Below are 15,558 nucleotides of genomic sequence, written 5' to 3'. Positions count from 1 at the left end.
CACGTCTCCGAACGGCCGTAACTTGCCCCCGGAGAGTCCGATTGGGGCGGATTTTTTTTTCAAATTTATTATCTCGACGAGATCTACGCGTTTAACTCATTAAACTAATATAATTTAGAGGCAAAGTACCGTGAAAAAAAAAAAAAAAAAAAAAAAAAAAGGGGTGCAACACGAGGCCTTCCCAGGAGGTCACCCATCCTAGTACTACTCTCGCCCAAGCACGCTTAACCTGCGGAGTTCGATGGGATCCGGTGCATTAGTGCTGGTATGATCGCACCCATACACTTTCCTCACAAATTTCATTATATTACCTCATCTCTAGCCTTTTTTCAACATAAAACAAGTTTTCAATATCCCGTCACGTCTCCGAACGGCCGTAACTTGCTCCCGGAGAGTCCGATTGGGGCGGATTTTTTTTTCAAATTTATTATCTCGACGAGATCTACGCGTTTAACTCATTAAACTAATATAATTTAGAGGCAAAGTACCGTGAAAAAAAGAAAAAAAAAAAAAAAAAAGGGGTGCAACACGAGGCCTTCCCAGGAGGTCACCCATCCTAGTACTACTCTCGCCCAAGCACGCTTAACTGCGGAGTTCTGATGGGATCCGGTGCATTAGTGCTGGTATGATCGCACCCATACACTTTCCTCACAAATTTCATTATATTACCTCATCTCTAGCCTTTTTTCAACATAAAACAAGTTTTCAATATCCCGTCACGTCTCCGAACGGCCGTAACTTGCTCCCGGAGAGTCCGATTGGGGCGGATTTTTTTTTCAAATTTATTATCTCGACGAGATCTACGCGTTTAACTCATTAAACTAATATAATTTAGAGGCAAAGTACCGTGAAAAAAAAAAAAAAAAAAAAAAAAGGGGTGCAACACGAGGCCTTCCCAGGAGGTCACCCATCCTAGTACTACTCTCGCCCAAGCACGCTTAACCTGCGGAGTTCGATGGGATCCGGTGCATTAGTGCTGGTATGATCGCACCCATACACTTTCCTCACAAATTTCATTATATTACCTCATCTCTAGCCTTTTTTCAACATAAAACAAGTTTTCAATATCCCGTCACGTCTCCGAACGGCCGTAACTTGCTCCCGGAGAGTCCGATTGGGGCGGATTTTTTTTTCAAATTTATTATCTCGACGAGATCTACGCGTTTAACTCATTAAACTAATATAATTTAGAGGCAAAGTACCGTGAAAAAAAAAAAAAAAAAAAAAAAAAAAGGGTGCAACACGAGGCCTTCCCAAGAGGTCACCCATCCTAGTACTACTCTCGCCCAAGCACGCTTAATCGGAGTTCGATGGGATCCGGTGCATTAGTGCTGGTATGATCGCACCCATACACTTTCCTCACAAATTTCATTATATTACCTCATCTCTAGCCTTTTTTCAACATAAAACAAGTTTTCAATATCCCGTCACGTCTCCGAACGGCCGTAACTTGCTCCCGGAGAGTCCGATTGGGGCGGATTTTTTTTTTTTCAAATTTATTATCTCGACGAGATCTACGCGTTTAACTCATTAAACTAATATAATTTAGAGGCAAAGTACCGTGAAAAAAAAAAAAAAAAAAAAAAGAAAAAAAAAAGGGGTGCAACACGAGGCCTTCCCAGGAGGTCACCCATCCTAGTACTACTCTCGCCCAAGCACGCTTAACTGCGGAGTTCTGATGGGATCCGGTGCATTAGTGCTGGTATGATCGCACCCATACACTTTCCTCACAAATTTCATTATATTACCTCATCTCTAGCCTTTTTTCAACATAAAACAAGTTTTCAATATCCCGTCACGTCTCCGAACTACCGTAAACTTGCTCCTCCCGAGAGTCCGATTGGGGCGGATTTTTTTTTTTCAAATTTATTATCTCGACGAGATCTACGCGTTTAACTCATTAAACTAATATAATTTAGAGGCAAAGTACCGTGAAAAAAAGAAAAAAAAAAAAAAAAGGGGTGCAACACGAGGCCTTCCCAGGAGGTCACCCATCCTAGTACTACTCTCGCCCAAGCACGCTTAATCTGGAGTTCGATGGGATCCGGTGCATTAGTGCTGGTATGATCGCACCCATACACTTTCCTCACAAATTTCATTATATTACCTCATCTCTAGCCTTTTTTTCAACATAAAACAAGTTTTCAATATCCCGTCACGTCTCCGAACGGCCGTAACTTGCTCCCGGAGAGTCCGATTGGGGCGGATTTTTTTTTCAAATTTATTATCTCGACGAGATCTACGCGTTTAACTCATTAAACTAATATAATTTAGAGGCAAAGTACCGTGAAAAAAAAAAAAAAAAAGAAAAAAAAGGGGTGCAACACGAGGCCTTCCCAGGAGGTCACCCATCCTAGTACTACTCTCGCCCAAGCACGCTTAATCTGCGGAGTTCTGATGGGATCCGGTGCATTAGTGCTGGTATGATCGCACCCATACACTTTCCTCACAAATTTCATTATATTACCTCATCTCTAGCCTTTTTTCAACATAAAACAAGTTTTCAATATCCCGTCACGTCTCCGAACTACCGTAACTTGCTCCCCCCGGAGAGTCCGATTGGGGCGGATTTTTTTTTCAAATTTATTATCTCGACGAGATCTACGCGTTTAACTCATTAAACTAATATAATTTAGAGGCAAAGTACCGTGAAAAAAAAAAAAAAAAAAAAAAAAAAAAAAAGAAAAAAAGCGGTGCAACACGAGGCCTTCCCAAGAGGTCACCCATCCTAGTACTACTCTCGCCCAAGCACGCTTAACTGCGGAGTTCTGATGGGATCCGGTGCATTAGTGCTGGTATGATCGCACCCATACACTTTCCTCACAAATTTCATTATATTACCTCATCTCTAGCCTTTTTTCAACATAAAACAAGTTTTCAATATCCCGTCACGTCTCCGAACGGCCGTAACTTGCTCCCGGAGAGTCCGATTGGGGCGGATTTTTTTTTTTTCAAATTTATTATCTCGACGAGATCTACGCGTTTAACTCATTAAACTAATATAATTTAGAGGCAAAGTACCGTGAAAAAAAAAAAAAAAAAAAAAAAAAAAAAGGGGTGCAACACGAGGCCTTCCCAGGAGGTCACCCATCCTAGTACTACTCTCGCCCAAGCACGCTTAACTGCGGAGTTCTGATGGATCCGGTGCATTAGTGCTGGTATGATCGCACCCATACACTTTCCTCACAAATTTCATTATATTACCTCATCTCTAGCCTTTTTTCAACATAAAACAAGTTTTCAATATCCCGTCACGTCTCCGAACGGCCGTAACTTGCTCCCGGAGAGTCCGATTGGGGCGGATTTTTTTTTTTTCAAATTTATTATCTCGACGAGATCTACGCGTTTAACTCATTAAACTAATATAATTTAGAGGCAAAGTACCGTGAAAAAAAGAAAAAAAAGAAAAAAAAAGGGTGCAACACGAGGCCTTCCCAGGAGGTCACCCATCCTAGTACTACTCTCGCCCAAGCACGCTTAACTGCGGAGTTCTGATGGGATCCGGTGCATTAGTGCTGGTATGATCGCACCCATACACTTTCCTCACAAATTTCATTATATTACCTCATCTCTAGCCTTTTTTCAACATAAAACAAGTTTTCAATATCCCGTCACGTCTCCGAACGGCCGTAACTTGCTCCCGGAGAGTCCGATTGGGGCGGATTTTTTTTTCAAATTTATTATCTCGACGAGATCTACGCGTTTAACTCATTAAACTAATATAATTTAGAGGCAAAGTACCGTGAAAAAAAAAAAAAAAAAAAAAAAAAAAAAAAACACGAGGCCTTCCCAGGAGGTCACCCATCCTAGTACTACTCTCGCCCAAGCACGCTTAATCGGAGTTCGATGGGATCCGGTGCATTAGTGCTGGTATGATCGCACCCATACACTTTCCTCACAAATTTCATTATATTACCTCATCTCTAGCCTTTTTTCAACATAAAACAAGTTTTCAATATCCCGTCACGTCTCCGAACGGCCGTAACTTGCCCCCGGAGAGTCCGATTGGGGCGGATTTTTTTTTCAAATTTATTATCTCGACGAGATCTACGCGTTTAACTCATTAAACTAATATAATTTAGAGGCAAAGTACCGTGAAAAAAAAAAAAAAAAAAGAAAAAAAAGGGGTGCAACACGAGGCCTTCCCAGGAGGTCACCCATCCTAGTACTACTCTCGCCCAAGCACGCTTAACTGTGGAGTTCTGATGGGATCCGGTGCATTAGTGCTGGTATGATCGCACCCATACACTTTCCTCACAAATTTCATTATATTACCTCATCTCTAGCCTTTTTTCAACATAAAACAAGTTTTCAATATCCCGTCACGTCTCCGAACGGCCGTAACTTGCTCCCGGAGAGTCCGATTGGGGCGGATTTTTTTTTTTTCAAATTTATTATCTCGACGAGATCTACGCGTTTAACTCATTAAACTAATATAATTTAGAGGCAAAGTACCGTGAAAAAAAAAAAAGAAAAAAAAAAGGGTGCAACACGAGGCCTTCCCAAGAGGTCACCCATCCTAGTACTACTCTCGCCCAAGCACGCTTAATCGCGGAGTTCGATGGGATCCGGTGCATTAGTGCTGGTATGATCGCACCCATACACTTTCCTCACAAATTTCATTATATTACATCATCTCTAGCCTTTTTTCAACATAAAACAAGTTTTCAATATCCCGTCACGTCTCCGAACGGCCGTAACTTGCTCCCGGAGAGTCCGATTGGGGCGGATTTTTTTTTTCAAATTTATTATCTCGACGAGATCTACGCGTTTAACTCATTAAACTAATATAATTTAGAGGCAAAGTACCGTGAAAAAAAGAAAAAAAAAAAAAAAAAAAAGGGCAACACGAGGCCTTCCCAGGAGGTCACCCATCCTAGTACTACTCTCGCCCAAGCACGCTTAACTGCGGAGTTCTGATGGGATCCGGTGCATTAGTGCTGGTATGATCGCACCCATACACTTTCCTCACAAATTTCATTATATTACCTCATCTCTAGCCTTTTTTCAACATAAAACAAGTTTTCAATATCCCGTCACGTCTCCGAACGGCCGTAACTTGCTCCCGGAGAGTCCGATTGGGGCGGATTTTTTTTTCAAATTTATTATCTCGACGAGATCTACGCGTTTAACTCATTAAACTAATATAATTTAGAGGCAAAGTACCGTGAAAAAAAAAAAAAAAAAAAAAAAAAAAAAGGGGTGCAACACGAGGCCTTCCCAAGAGGTCACCCATCCTAGTACTACTCTCGCCCAAGCACGCTTATCTGCGGAGTTCTGATGGGATCCGGTGCATTAGTGCTGGTATGATCGCACCCATACACTTTCCTCACAAATTTCATTATATTACCTCATCTCTAGCCTTTTTTCAACATAAAACAAGTTTTCAATATCCCGTCACGTCTCCGAACGGCCGTAACTTGCTCCCGGAGAGTCCGATTGGGGCGGATTTTTTTTTCAAATTTATTATCTCGACGAGATCTACGCGTTTAACTCATTAAACTAATATAATTTAGAGGCAAAGTACCGTGAAAAAAAAAAAAAAAAAAAAAGGGGTGCAACACGAGGCCTTCCCAAGAGGTCACCCATCCTAGTACTACTCTCGCCCAAGCACGCTTAACTGCGGAGTTCTGATGGGATCCGGTGCATTAGTGCTGGTATGATCGCACCCATACACTTTCCTCACAAATTTCATTATATTACCTCATCTCTAGCCTTTTTTCAACATAAAACAAGTTTTCAATATCCCGTCACGTCTCCGAACGACCGTAACTTGCTCCCGGAGAGTCCGATTGGGGCGGATTTTTTTTTTCAAATTTATTATCTCGACGAGATCTACGCGTTTAACTCATTAAACTAATATAATTTAGAGGCAAAGTACCGTGAAAAAAAGAAAAAAAAAAAAAAAAAAAGGGTGCAACACGAGGCCTTCCCAGGAGGTCACCCATCCTAGTACTACTCTCGCCCAAGCACGCTTAATGCTGAGTTCTGATGGGATCCGGTGCATTAGTGCTGGTATGATCGCACCCATACACTTTCCTCACAAATTTCATTATATTACCTCATCTCTAGCCTTTTTTCAACATAAAACAAGTTTTCAATATCCCGTCACGTCTCCGAACTAACCGTAACTTGCTCCCCGAGAGAGTCCGATTGGGGCGGATTTTTTTTTTTTCAAATTTATTATCTCGACGAGATCTACGCGTTTAACTCATTAAACTAATATAATTTAGAGGCAAAGTACCGCGAAAAAAAGAAAAAAAAAGAAAAAAAAAAGGGTGCAACACGAGGCCTTCCCAAGAGGTCACCCATCCTAGTACTACTCTCGCCCAAGCACGCTTATCTGCGGAGTTCTGATGGGATCCGGTGCATTAGTGCTGGTATGATCGCACCCATACACTTTCCTCACAAATTTCATTATATTACCTCATCTCTAGCCTTTTTTCAACATAAAACAAGTTTTCAATATCCCGTCACGTCTCCGAACGGCCGTAACTTGCTCCCGGAGAGTCCGATTGGGGCGGATTTTTTTTTCAAATTTATTATCTCGACGAGATCTACGCGTTTAACTCATTAAACTAATATAATTTAGAGGCAAAGTACCGTGAAAAAAAGAAAAAAAAAAAAAAAAGGGGTGCAACACGAGGCCTTCCCAAGAGGTCACCCATCCTAGTACTACTCTCGCCCAAGCACGCTTAATCATGCGAGTTCTGATGGGATCCGGTGCATTAGTGCTGGTATGATCGCACCCATACACTTTCCTCACAAATTTCATTATATTACCTCATCTCTAGCCTTTTTTCAACATAAAACAAGTTTTCAATATCCCGTCACGTCTCCGAACGGCCGTAACTTGCTCCCGGAAGTCCGATTGGGGCGGATTTTTTTTTCAAATTTATTATCTCGACGAGATCTACGCGTTTAACTCATTAAACTAATATAATTTAGAGGCAAAGTACCGTGAAAAAAAGAAAAAAAAAAAAAAAAAAAGGGGTGCAACACGAGGCCTTCCCAGGAGGTCACCCATCCTAGTACTACTCTCGCCCAAGCACGCTTAACTGTGGAGTTCTGATGGGATCCGGTGCATTAGTGCTGGTATGATCGCACCCATACACTTTCCTCACAAATTTCATTATATTACCTCATCTCTAGCCTTTTTTCAACATAAAACAAGTTTTCAATATCCCGTCACGTCTCCGAACGACCGTAACTTGCTCCCGGAGAGTCCGATTGGGGCGGATTTTTTTTTTCAAATTTATTATCTCGACGAGATCTACGCGTTTAACTCATTAAACTAATATAATTTAGAGGCAAAGTACCGTGAAAAAAAGAAAAAAAAAAAAAAAAAAAGGGTGCAACACGAGGCCTTCCCAGGAGGTCACCCATCCTAGTACTACTCTCGCCCAAGCACGCTTAACTGCGGAGTTCTGATGGGATCCGGTGCATTAGTGCTGGTATGATCGCACCCATACACTTTCCTCACAAATTTCATTATATTACCTCATCTCTAGCCTTTTTTCAACATAAAACAAGTTTTCAATATCCCGTCACGTCTCCGAACGGCCGTAACTTGCTCCCGGAGAGTCCGATTGGGGCGGATTTTTTTTTCAAATTTATTATCTCGACGAGATCTACGCGTTTAACTCATTAAACTAATATAATTTAGAGGCAAAGTACCGTGAAAAAAAGAAAAAAAGAAAAAAAAATGGGTGCAACACGAGGCCTTCCCAGGAGGTCACCCATCCTAGTACTACTCTCGCCCAAGCACGCTTAATCACTGAGTTCTGATGGGATCCGGTGCATTAGTGCTGGTATGATCGCACCCATACACTTTCCTCACAAATTTCATTATATTACCTCATCTCTAGCCTTTTTTCAACATAAAACAAGTTTTCAATATCCCGTCACGTCTCCGAACTACTCCGTAACTTGCTCCCGGAGAGTCCGATTGGGGCGGATTTTTTTTTTAAATTTATTATCTCGACGAGATCTACGCGTTTAACTCATTAAACTAATATAATTTAGAGGCAAAGTACCGTGAAAAAAAAAAAAAAAAAAAAAAAAGGGGTGCAACACGAGGCCTTCCCAAGAGGTCACCCATCCTAGTACTACTCTCGCCCAAGCACGCTTAAATCGGAGTTCTCGATGGGATCCGGTGCATTAGTGCTGGTATGATCGCACCCATACACTTTCCTCACAAATTTCATTATATTACCTCATCTCTAGCCTTTTTTCAACATAAAACAAGTTTTCAATATCCCGTCACGTCTCCGAACTACCGTAACTTGCTCCCCCGAGAGTCCGATTGGGGCGGATTTTTTTTTCAAATTTATTATCTCGACGAGATCTACGCGTTTAACTCATTAAACTAATATAATTTAGAGGCAAAGTACCGCGAAAAAAAGAAAAAAAAAGAAAAAAAAGGGTGCAACACAAGGCCTTCCTTCCCGTGAGGTCACCCATCCTAGTACTACTCTCGCCCAAGCACGCTTAATCATGGAGTTCTGATGGGATCCGGTGCATTAGTGCTGGTATGATCGCACCCATACACTTTCCTCACAAATTTCATTATATTACCTCATCTCTAGCCTTTTTTCAACATAAAACAAGTTTTCAATATCCCGTCACGTCTCCGAACGGCCGTAACTTGCTCCCGGAGAGTCCGATTGGGGCGGATTTTTTTTTTTTTTTCAAATTTATTATCTCGACGAGATCTACGCGTTTAACTCATTAAACTAATATAATTTAGAGGCAAAGTACCGTGAAAAAAAGAAAAAAAAAAAAAAAAAAGGGTGCAACACGAGGCCTTCCCAGGAGGTCACCCATCCTAGTACTACTCTCGCCCAAGCACGCTTAACTGCGGAGTTCTGATGGGATCCGGTGCATTAGTGCTGGTATGATCGCACCCATACACTTTCCTCACAAATTTCATTATATTACCTCATCTCTAGCCTTTTTTCAACATAAAACAAGTTTTCAATATCCCGTCACGTCTCCGAACTACCGTAACTTGCTCCCCCGAGAGTCCGATTGGGGCGGATTTTTTTTTCAAATTTATTATCTCGACGAGATCTACGCGTTTAACTCATTAAACTAATATAATTTAGAGGCAAAGTACCGTGAAAAAAAAAAAAAAAAAAAAAAGGGGTGCAACACGAGGCCTTCCCAAGAGGTCACCCATCCTAGTACTACTCTCGCCCAAGCACGCTTAATCACGGAGTTCTGATGGGATCCGGTGCATTAGTGCTGGTATGATCGCACCCATACACTTTCCTCACAAATTTCATTATATTACCTCATCTCTAGCCTTTTTTCAACATAAAACAAGTTTTCAATATCCCGTCACGTCTCCGAACTACCGTAACTTGCTCCCGGAGAGTCCGATTGGGGCGGATTTTTTTTTCAAATTTATTATCTCGACGAGATCTACGCGTTTAACTCATTAAACTAATATAATTTAGAGGCAAAGTACCGTGAAAAAAAGAAAAAAAAAAAAAAGGGGGTGCAACACGAGGCCTTCCCAGAAGGTCACCCATCCTAGTACTACTCTCGCCAAGCACGCTTAATCGCGGAGTTCTGATGGGATCCGGTGCATTAGTGCAGGTATGATCGCACCCATACACTTTCCTCACAAATTTCATTATATTACCTCATCTCTAGCCTTTTTTCAACATAAAACAAGTTTTCAATATCCCGTCACGTCTCCGAACGGCCGTAAATTTGCTCCCGAGAGTCCGATTGGGGCGGATTTTTTTTTCAAATTTATTATCTCGACGAGATCTACGCGTTTAACTCATTAAACTAATATAATTTAGAGGCAAAGTACCGTGAAAAAAAAAAAAAAAAAAAAAAAAAAAGGGGTGCAACACGAGGCCTTCCCAGGAGGTCACCCATCCTAGTACTACTCTCGCCCAAGCACGCTTAACTGCGGAGTTCTGATGGGATCCGGTGCATTAGTGCTGGTATGATCGCACCCATACACTTTCCTCACAAATTTCATTATATTACCTCATCTCTAGCCTTTTTTCAACATAAAACAAGTTTTCAATATCCCGTCACGTCTCCGAACTGCCGTAACTTGCTCCCGGAGAGTCCGATTGGGGCGGATTTTTTTTTCAAATTTATTATCTCGACGAGATCTACGCGTTTAACTCATTAAACTAATATAATTTAGAGGCAAAGTACCGTGAAAAAAAAAAAAAAAAAAAAAAGGGTGCAACACGAGGCCTTCCCAAGAGGTCACCCATCCTAGTACTACTCTCGCCCAAGCACGCTTAATCATGGAGTTCTGATGGGATCCGGTGCATTAGTGCTGGTATGATCGCACCCATACACTTTCCTCACAAATTTCATTATATTACCTCATCTCTAGCCTTTTTTCAACATAAAACAAGTTTTCAATATCCCGTCACGTCTCCGAACTACCGTAACTTGATCCCGGAGAGTCCGATTGGGGCGGATTTTTTTTTCAAATTTATTATCTCGACGAGATCTACGCGTTTAACTCATTAAACTAATATAATTTAGAGGCAAAGTACCGTGAAAAAAAAAAAAAAAAAAAAAAAAAAGGGGTGCAACACGAGGCCTTCCCAAGAGGTCACCCATCCTAGTACTACTCTCGCCCAAGCACGCTTAACTGCGGAGTTCTGATGGGATCCGGTGCATTAGTGCTGGTATGATCGCACCCATACACTTTCCTCACAAATTTCATTATATTACCTCATCTCTAGCCTTTTTTCAACATAAAACAAGTTTTCAATATCCCGTCACGTCTCCGAACGGCCGTAACTTGCTCCCGGAGAGTCCGATTGGGGCGGATTTTTTTTTTCAAATTTATTATCTCGACGAGATCTACGCGTTTAACTCATTAAACTAATATAATTTAGAGGCAAAGTACCGTGAAAAAAAGAAAAAAAAGAAAAAAAAAGGGTGCAACACGAGGCCTTCCCAGGAGGTCACCCATCCTAGTACTACTCTCGCCCAAGCACGCTTAACTGCGGAGTTCTGATGGGATCCGGTGCATTAGTGCTGGTATGATCGCACCCATACACTTTCCTCACAAATTTCATTATATTACCTCATCTCTAGCCTTTTTTCAACATAAAACAAGTTTTCAATATCCCGTCACGTCTCCGAACTACCGTAACTTGATCCCGGAGAGTCCGATTGGGGCGGATTTTTTTTTCAAATTTATTATCTCGACGAGATCTACGCGTTTAACTCATTAAACTAATATAATTTAGAGGCAAAGTACCGTGAAAAAAAAAAAAAAAAAAAAAAAAGGGGTGCAACACGAGGCCTTCCCAGGAGGTCACCCATCCTAGTACTACTCTCGCCCAAGCACGCTTAACTGCGGAGTTCTGATGGGATCCGGTGCATTAGTGCTGGTATGATCGCACCCATACACTTTCCTCACAAATTTCATTATATTACCTCATCTCTAGCCTTTTTTCAACATAAAACAAGTTTTCAATATCCCGTCACGTCTCCGAACGGCCGTAACTTGCTCCCGGAGAGTCCGATTGGGGCGGATTTTTTTTTCAAATTTATTATCTCGACGAGATCTACGCGTTTAACTCATTAAACTAATATAATTTAGAGGCAAAGTACCGTGAAAAAAAAAAAAAAAAAAAAAAAAAAAAGGGGTGCAACACGAGGCCTTCCCAGGAGGTCACCCATCCTAGTACTACTCTCGCCCAAGCACGCTTAACTGATGAGTTCTGATGGGATCCGGTGCATTAGTGCTGGTATGATCGCACCCATACACTTTCCTCACAAATTTCATTATATTACCTCATCTCTAGCCTTTTTTCAACATAAAACAAGTTTTCAATATCCCGTCACGTCTCCGAACGGCCGTAACTTGCTCCCGGAGAGTCCGATTGGGGCGGATTTTTTTTTCAAATTTATTATCTCGACGAGATCTACGCGTTTAACTCATTAAACTAATATAATTTAGAGGCAAAGTACCGTGAAAAAAAGAAAAAAAAAAAAAAAAAAAAAAGGGGTGCAACACGAGGCCTTCCCAAGAGGTCACCCATCCTAGTACTACTCTCGCCCAAGCACGCTTAATCAATGGAGTTCTCGAGGGATCCGGTGCATTAGTGCTGGTATGATCGCACCCATACACTTTCCTCACAAATTTCATTATATTACCTCATCTCTAGCCTTTTTTCAACATAAAACAAGTTTTCAATATCCCGTCACGTCTCCGAACTACCGTAACTTGCTCCCCCGAGAGTCCGATTGGGGCGGATTTTTTTTTCAAATTTATTATCTCGACGAGATCTACGCGTTTAACTCATTAAACTAATATAATTTAGAGGCAAAGTACCGTGAAAAAAAAAAAAAAAAAAAAAAAAAAAGGGGTGCAACACGAGGCCTTCCCAAGAGGTCACCCATCCTAGTACTACTCTCGCCCAAGCACGCTTAATCATGCGGAGTTCTCGATGGGATCCGGTTAGCATTAGTGCTGGTATGATCGCACCCATACACTTTCCTCACAAATTTCATTATATTACCTCATCTCTAGCCTTTTTTCAACATAAAACAAGTTTTCAATATCCCGTCACGTCTCCGAACGACCGTAACTTGCTCCCGGAGAGTCCGATTGGGGCGGATTTTTTTTTTCAAATTTATTATCTCGACGAGATCTACGCGTTTAACTCATTAAACTAATATAATTTAGAGGCAAAGTACCGTGAAAAAAAGAAAAAAAAAAAAAGAAAAAAAAAGGGGTGCAACACGAGGCCTTCCCAGGAGGTCACCCATCCTAGTACTACTCTCGCCCAAGCACGCTTAATCATGAGTTCGATGGGATCCGGTGCATTAGTGCTGGTATGATCGCACCCATACACTTTCCTCACAAATTTCATTATATTACCTCATCTCTAGCCTTTTTTCAACATAAAACAAGTTTTCAATATCCCGTCACGTCTCCGAACGGCCGTAACTTGCTCCCGGAGAGTCCGATTGGGGCGGATTTTTTTTTCAAATTTATTATCTCGACGAGATCTACGCGTTTAACTCATTAAACTAATATAATTTAGAGGCAAAGTACCGTGAAAAAAAAAAAAAAAAAAAAAAAAGGGGTGCAACACGAGGCCTTCCCAGGAGGTCACCCATCCTAGTACTACTCTCGCCCAAGCACGCTTAACTGCGGAGTTCTGATGGGATCCGGTGCATTAGTGCTGGTATGATCGCACCCATACACTTTCCTCACAAATTTCATTATATTACCTCATCTCTAGCCTTTTTTCAACATAAAACAAGTTTTCAATATCCCGTCACGTCTCCGAACGGCCGTAACTTGCTCCCGGAGAGTCCGATTGGGGCGGATTTTTTTTTCAAATTTATTATCTCGACGAGATCTACGCGTTTAACTCATTAAACTAATATAATTTAGAGGCAAAGTACCGTGAAAAAAAGAAAAAAAAAAAAAAAAAAAGGGGTGCAACACGAGGCCTTCCCAGGAGGTCACCCATCCTAGTACTACTCTCGCCCAAGCACGCTTAACTGCGGAGTTCTGATGGGATCCGGTGCATTAGTGCTGGTATGATCGCACCCATACACTTTCCTCACAAATTTCATTATATTACCTCATCTCTAGCCTTTTTTCAACATAAAACAAGTTTTCAATATCCCGTCACGTCTCCGAACTACCGTAATTTGCTCCCCCCGAGAGTCCGATTGGGGCGGATTTTTTTTTTTTTTTCAAATTTATTATCTCGACGAGATCTACGCGTTTAACTCATTAAACTAATATAATTTAGAGGCAAAGTACCGTGAAAAAAAGAAAAAAAAAAAAAAAAAAAAGGGGTGCAACACGAGGCCTTCCCAAGAGGTCACCCATCCTAGTACTACTCTCGCCCAAGCACGCTTAATCATGGAGTTCGATGGGATCCGGTGCATTAGTGCTGGTATGATCGCACCCATACACTTTCCTCACAAATTTCATTATATTACCTCATCTCTAGCCTTTTTTCAACATAAAACAAGTTTTCAATATCCCGTCACGTCTCCGAACGGCCGTAACTTTGCTCCCCCGAGAGTCCGATTGGGGCGGATTTTTTTTTCAAATTTATTATCTCGACGAGATCTACGCGTTTAACTCATTAAACTAATATAATTTAGAGGCAAAGTACCGTGAAAAAAAGAAAAAAAAGAAAAAAAAGGGGTGCAACACGAGGCCTTCCCAAGAGGTCACCCATCCTAGTACTACTCTCGCCCAAGCACGCTTAACTGCGGAGTTCTGATGGGATCCGGTGCATTAGTGCTGGTATGATCGCACCCATACACTTTCCTCACAAATTTCATTATATTACCTCATCTCTAGCCTTTTTTCAACATAAAACAAGTTTTCAATATCCCGTCACGTCTCCGAACGGCCGTAACTTGCTCCCGGAGAGTCCGATTGGGGCGGATTTTTTTTTCAAATTTATTATCTCGACGAGATCTACGCGTTTAACTCATTAAACTAATATAATTTAGAGGCAAAGTACCGTGAAAAAAAAAAAAAAAAAAAAAAAAAAAAAAAAGGGTGCAACACGAGGCCTTCCCAAGAGGTCACCCATCCTAGTACTACTCTCGCCCAAGCACGCTTAATCATGAGTTCTGATGGGATCCGGTGCATTAGTGCTGGTATGATCGCACCCATACACTTTCCTCACAAATTTCATTATATTACCTCATCTCTAGCCTTTTTTCAACATAAAACAAGTTTTCAATATCCCGTCACGTCTCCGAACTACGTAAATTTGCTCCCCGAGAGTCCGATTGGGGCGGATTTTTTTTTTCAAATTTATTATCTCGACGAGATCTACGCGTTTAACTCATTAAACTAATATAATTTAGAGGCAAAGTACCGTGAAAAAAAAAAAAAAAAAAAAAGAAAAAAAAAGGGGTGCAACACGAGGCCTTCCCAGGAGGTCACCCATCCTAGTACTACTCGCCCAAGCACGCTTAATCATGGAGTTCTGATGGGATCCGGTGCATTAGTGCTGGTATGATCGCACCCATACACTTTCCTCACAAATTTCATTATATTACCTCATCTCTAGCCTTTTTTCAACATAAAACAAGTTTTCAATATCCCGTCACGTCTCCGAACGGCCGTAACTTGCTCCCGGAGAGTCCGATTGGGGCGGATTTTTTTTTCAAATTTATTATCTCGACGAGATCTACGCGTTTAACTCATTAAACTAATATAATTTAGAGGCAAAGTACCGTGAAAAAAAAAAAAAAAAAAAAAAAAAAAGGGGGTGCAACACGAGGCCTTCCCAGAGGTCACCCATCCTAGTACTACTCGCCCAAGCACGCTTAATCATGGGAGTTCGATGGGATCCGGTGCATTAGTGCTGGTATGATCGCACCCATACACTTTCCTCACAAATTTCATTATATTACCTCATCTCTAGCCTTTTTTCAACATAAAACAAGTTTTCAATATCCCGTCACGTCTCCGAACGACCGTAACTTGCTCCCGGAGAGTCCGATTGGGGCGGATTTTTTTTTTTTCAAATTTATTATCTCGACGAGATCTACGCGTTTAACTCATTA

The 15,558-nt window shown here is 41.4% G+C and overlaps 41 non-coding genes and 2 pseudogenes across 41 annotated transcripts; all 43 read right to left on the bottom strand.

Annotated features, from left to right (window-relative positions):
- Positions 1-160: 160 nt before the first annotated feature.
- LOC141602887 (5S ribosomal RNA) lies at positions 161-279 on the bottom strand. Its single transcript, XR_012524793.1, has one exon. It is a non-coding gene; the product is annotated as a 5S ribosomal RNA (ribosomal RNA).
- Positions 280-518: 239 nt separating this feature from the next.
- LOC141603152 (5S ribosomal RNA) lies at positions 519-637 on the bottom strand. Its single transcript, XR_012525047.1, has one exon. It is a non-coding gene; the product is annotated as a 5S ribosomal RNA (ribosomal RNA).
- Positions 638-874: 237 nt separating this feature from the next.
- On the bottom strand, positions 875-993 carry LOC141602876 (5S ribosomal RNA). The gene has a single exon (XR_012524782.1). It is a non-coding gene; the product is annotated as a 5S ribosomal RNA (ribosomal RNA).
- Positions 994-1,232: 239 nt separating this feature from the next.
- LOC141603263 (5S ribosomal RNA) lies at positions 1,233-1,348 on the bottom strand. Its single transcript, XR_012525153.1, has one exon. It is a non-coding gene; the product is annotated as a 5S ribosomal RNA (ribosomal RNA).
- Positions 1,349-1,597: 249 nt separating this feature from the next.
- On the bottom strand, positions 1,598-1,716 carry LOC141603036 (5S ribosomal RNA). Its single transcript, XR_012524935.1, has one exon. It is a non-coding gene; the product is annotated as a 5S ribosomal RNA (ribosomal RNA).
- Positions 1,717-1,958: 242 nt separating this feature from the next.
- LOC141603276 (5S ribosomal RNA) lies at positions 1,959-2,075 on the bottom strand. Its single transcript, XR_012525165.1, has one exon. It is a non-coding gene; the product is annotated as a 5S ribosomal RNA (ribosomal RNA).
- A 240-nt stretch (positions 2,076-2,315) lies between these two features.
- LOC141604400 (5S ribosomal RNA) lies at positions 2,316-2,435 on the bottom strand. Its single transcript, XR_012526101.1, has one exon. It is a non-coding gene; the product is annotated as a 5S ribosomal RNA (ribosomal RNA).
- A 255-nt stretch (positions 2,436-2,690) lies between these two features.
- On the bottom strand, positions 2,691-2,809 carry LOC141604236 (5S ribosomal RNA). The gene has a single exon (XR_012525953.1). It is a non-coding gene; the product is annotated as a 5S ribosomal RNA (ribosomal RNA).
- A 245-nt stretch (positions 2,810-3,054) lies between these two features.
- LOC141604377 (5S ribosomal RNA) lies at positions 3,055-3,172 on the bottom strand. The gene has a single exon (XR_012526078.1). It is a non-coding gene; the product is annotated as a 5S ribosomal RNA (ribosomal RNA).
- A 241-nt stretch (positions 3,173-3,413) lies between these two features.
- On the bottom strand, positions 3,414-3,532 carry LOC141604075 (5S ribosomal RNA). The gene has a single exon (XR_012525891.1). It is a non-coding gene; the product is annotated as a 5S ribosomal RNA (ribosomal RNA).
- Positions 3,533-3,768: 236 nt separating this feature from the next.
- On the bottom strand, positions 3,769-3,884 carry LOC141604147 (5S ribosomal RNA; annotated as a pseudogene).
- Positions 3,885-4,124: 240 nt separating this feature from the next.
- LOC141604210 (5S ribosomal RNA) lies at positions 4,125-4,243 on the bottom strand. The gene has a single exon (XR_012525929.1). It is a non-coding gene; the product is annotated as a 5S ribosomal RNA (ribosomal RNA).
- A 238-nt stretch (positions 4,244-4,481) lies between these two features.
- Positions 4,482-4,599, bottom strand: LOC141603029 (5S ribosomal RNA). Its single transcript, XR_012524929.1, has one exon. It is a non-coding gene; the product is annotated as a 5S ribosomal RNA (ribosomal RNA).
- A 239-nt stretch (positions 4,600-4,838) lies between these two features.
- On the bottom strand, positions 4,839-4,957 carry LOC141604330 (5S ribosomal RNA). The gene has a single exon (XR_012526034.1). It is a non-coding gene; the product is annotated as a 5S ribosomal RNA (ribosomal RNA).
- Positions 4,958-5,199: 242 nt separating this feature from the next.
- Positions 5,200-5,318, bottom strand: LOC141604211 (5S ribosomal RNA). Its single transcript, XR_012525930.1, has one exon. It is a non-coding gene; the product is annotated as a 5S ribosomal RNA (ribosomal RNA).
- Positions 5,319-5,552: 234 nt separating this feature from the next.
- On the bottom strand, positions 5,553-5,671 carry LOC141604151 (5S ribosomal RNA). The gene has a single exon (XR_012525919.1). It is a non-coding gene; the product is annotated as a 5S ribosomal RNA (ribosomal RNA).
- A 240-nt stretch (positions 5,672-5,911) lies between these two features.
- LOC141603054 (5S ribosomal RNA) lies at positions 5,912-6,029 on the bottom strand. The gene has a single exon (XR_012524952.1). It is a non-coding gene; the product is annotated as a 5S ribosomal RNA (ribosomal RNA).
- Positions 6,030-6,275: 246 nt separating this feature from the next.
- LOC141604224 (5S ribosomal RNA) lies at positions 6,276-6,394 on the bottom strand. Its single transcript, XR_012525942.1, has one exon. It is a non-coding gene; the product is annotated as a 5S ribosomal RNA (ribosomal RNA).
- A 237-nt stretch (positions 6,395-6,631) lies between these two features.
- LOC141603217 (5S ribosomal RNA) lies at positions 6,632-6,751 on the bottom strand. The gene has a single exon (XR_012525108.1). It is a non-coding gene; the product is annotated as a 5S ribosomal RNA (ribosomal RNA).
- A 239-nt stretch (positions 6,752-6,990) lies between these two features.
- On the bottom strand, positions 6,991-7,109 carry LOC141604209 (5S ribosomal RNA). Its single transcript, XR_012525928.1, has one exon. It is a non-coding gene; the product is annotated as a 5S ribosomal RNA (ribosomal RNA).
- Positions 7,110-7,349: 240 nt separating this feature from the next.
- On the bottom strand, positions 7,350-7,468 carry LOC141603979 (5S ribosomal RNA). Its single transcript, XR_012525809.1, has one exon. It is a non-coding gene; the product is annotated as a 5S ribosomal RNA (ribosomal RNA).
- Positions 7,469-7,706: 238 nt separating this feature from the next.
- On the bottom strand, positions 7,707-7,825 carry LOC141602948 (5S ribosomal RNA). The gene has a single exon (XR_012524850.1). It is a non-coding gene; the product is annotated as a 5S ribosomal RNA (ribosomal RNA).
- A 239-nt stretch (positions 7,826-8,064) lies between these two features.
- Positions 8,065-8,183, bottom strand: LOC141602982 (5S ribosomal RNA). Its single transcript, XR_012524884.1, has one exon. It is a non-coding gene; the product is annotated as a 5S ribosomal RNA (ribosomal RNA).
- Positions 8,184-8,422: 239 nt separating this feature from the next.
- LOC141603842 (5S ribosomal RNA) lies at positions 8,423-8,545 on the bottom strand. Its single transcript, XR_012525689.1, has one exon. It is a non-coding gene; the product is annotated as a 5S ribosomal RNA (ribosomal RNA).
- A 244-nt stretch (positions 8,546-8,789) lies between these two features.
- Positions 8,790-8,908, bottom strand: LOC141603860 (5S ribosomal RNA). Its single transcript, XR_012525703.1, has one exon. It is a non-coding gene; the product is annotated as a 5S ribosomal RNA (ribosomal RNA).
- Positions 8,909-9,144: 236 nt separating this feature from the next.
- Positions 9,145-9,263, bottom strand: LOC141604425 (5S ribosomal RNA). The gene has a single exon (XR_012526125.1). It is a non-coding gene; the product is annotated as a 5S ribosomal RNA (ribosomal RNA).
- A 236-nt stretch (positions 9,264-9,499) lies between these two features.
- LOC141603194 (5S ribosomal RNA) lies at positions 9,500-9,617 on the bottom strand. The gene has a single exon (XR_012525086.1). It is a non-coding gene; the product is annotated as a 5S ribosomal RNA (ribosomal RNA).
- A 240-nt stretch (positions 9,618-9,857) lies between these two features.
- Positions 9,858-9,976, bottom strand: LOC141602918 (5S ribosomal RNA). The gene has a single exon (XR_012524822.1). It is a non-coding gene; the product is annotated as a 5S ribosomal RNA (ribosomal RNA).
- A 234-nt stretch (positions 9,977-10,210) lies between these two features.
- On the bottom strand, positions 10,211-10,329 carry LOC141602842 (5S ribosomal RNA). Its single transcript, XR_012524749.1, has one exon. It is a non-coding gene; the product is annotated as a 5S ribosomal RNA (ribosomal RNA).
- Positions 10,330-10,568: 239 nt separating this feature from the next.
- LOC141604140 (5S ribosomal RNA) lies at positions 10,569-10,687 on the bottom strand. The gene has a single exon (XR_012525918.1). It is a non-coding gene; the product is annotated as a 5S ribosomal RNA (ribosomal RNA).
- A 239-nt stretch (positions 10,688-10,926) lies between these two features.
- On the bottom strand, positions 10,927-11,045 carry LOC141603742 (5S ribosomal RNA). The gene has a single exon (XR_012525599.1). It is a non-coding gene; the product is annotated as a 5S ribosomal RNA (ribosomal RNA).
- Positions 11,046-11,282: 237 nt separating this feature from the next.
- On the bottom strand, positions 11,283-11,401 carry LOC141602801 (5S ribosomal RNA). Its single transcript, XR_012524710.1, has one exon. It is a non-coding gene; the product is annotated as a 5S ribosomal RNA (ribosomal RNA).
- Positions 11,402-11,642: 241 nt separating this feature from the next.
- On the bottom strand, positions 11,643-11,761 carry LOC141602747 (5S ribosomal RNA). The gene has a single exon (XR_012524659.1). It is a non-coding gene; the product is annotated as a 5S ribosomal RNA (ribosomal RNA).
- Positions 11,762-12,004: 243 nt separating this feature from the next.
- On the bottom strand, positions 12,005-12,124 carry LOC141603854 (5S ribosomal RNA). Its single transcript, XR_012525699.1, has one exon. It is a non-coding gene; the product is annotated as a 5S ribosomal RNA (ribosomal RNA).
- A 241-nt stretch (positions 12,125-12,365) lies between these two features.
- LOC141603206 (5S ribosomal RNA) lies at positions 12,366-12,489 on the bottom strand. Its single transcript, XR_012525097.1, has one exon. It is a non-coding gene; the product is annotated as a 5S ribosomal RNA (ribosomal RNA).
- A 245-nt stretch (positions 12,490-12,734) lies between these two features.
- On the bottom strand, positions 12,735-12,851 carry LOC141604068 (5S ribosomal RNA). Its single transcript, XR_012525890.1, has one exon. It is a non-coding gene; the product is annotated as a 5S ribosomal RNA (ribosomal RNA).
- A 237-nt stretch (positions 12,852-13,088) lies between these two features.
- LOC141604407 (5S ribosomal RNA) lies at positions 13,089-13,207 on the bottom strand. The gene has a single exon (XR_012526108.1). It is a non-coding gene; the product is annotated as a 5S ribosomal RNA (ribosomal RNA).
- Positions 13,208-13,447: 240 nt separating this feature from the next.
- On the bottom strand, positions 13,448-13,566 carry LOC141604288 (5S ribosomal RNA). Its single transcript, XR_012525994.1, has one exon. It is a non-coding gene; the product is annotated as a 5S ribosomal RNA (ribosomal RNA).
- A 249-nt stretch (positions 13,567-13,815) lies between these two features.
- LOC141603170 (5S ribosomal RNA) lies at positions 13,816-13,933 on the bottom strand. Its single transcript, XR_012525064.1, has one exon. It is a non-coding gene; the product is annotated as a 5S ribosomal RNA (ribosomal RNA).
- A 240-nt stretch (positions 13,934-14,173) lies between these two features.
- LOC141604127 (5S ribosomal RNA) lies at positions 14,174-14,292 on the bottom strand. Its single transcript, XR_012525917.1, has one exon. It is a non-coding gene; the product is annotated as a 5S ribosomal RNA (ribosomal RNA).
- A 244-nt stretch (positions 14,293-14,536) lies between these two features.
- LOC141603335 (5S ribosomal RNA) lies at positions 14,537-14,654 on the bottom strand. The gene has a single exon (XR_012525218.1). It is a non-coding gene; the product is annotated as a 5S ribosomal RNA (ribosomal RNA).
- Positions 14,655-14,899: 245 nt separating this feature from the next.
- Positions 14,900-15,016, bottom strand: LOC141603183 (5S ribosomal RNA). Its single transcript, XR_012525075.1, has one exon. It is a non-coding gene; the product is annotated as a 5S ribosomal RNA (ribosomal RNA).
- A 241-nt stretch (positions 15,017-15,257) lies between these two features.
- LOC141604143 (5S ribosomal RNA) lies at positions 15,258-15,373 on the bottom strand (annotated as a pseudogene).
- Between the last annotated feature and the right edge of the window lie 185 nt (positions 15,374-15,558).

Source organism: Silene latifolia, chromosome 9 (genome assembly GCF_048544455.1).
Source record: "Silene latifolia isolate original U9 population chromosome 9, ASM4854445v1, whole genome shotgun sequence".
In the NCBI taxonomy this organism is placed as follows: domain Eukaryota; kingdom Viridiplantae; phylum Streptophyta; class Magnoliopsida; order Caryophyllales; family Caryophyllaceae; genus Silene; species Silene latifolia.
This window is presented reverse-complemented; position numbering and strand designations above follow the sequence as displayed.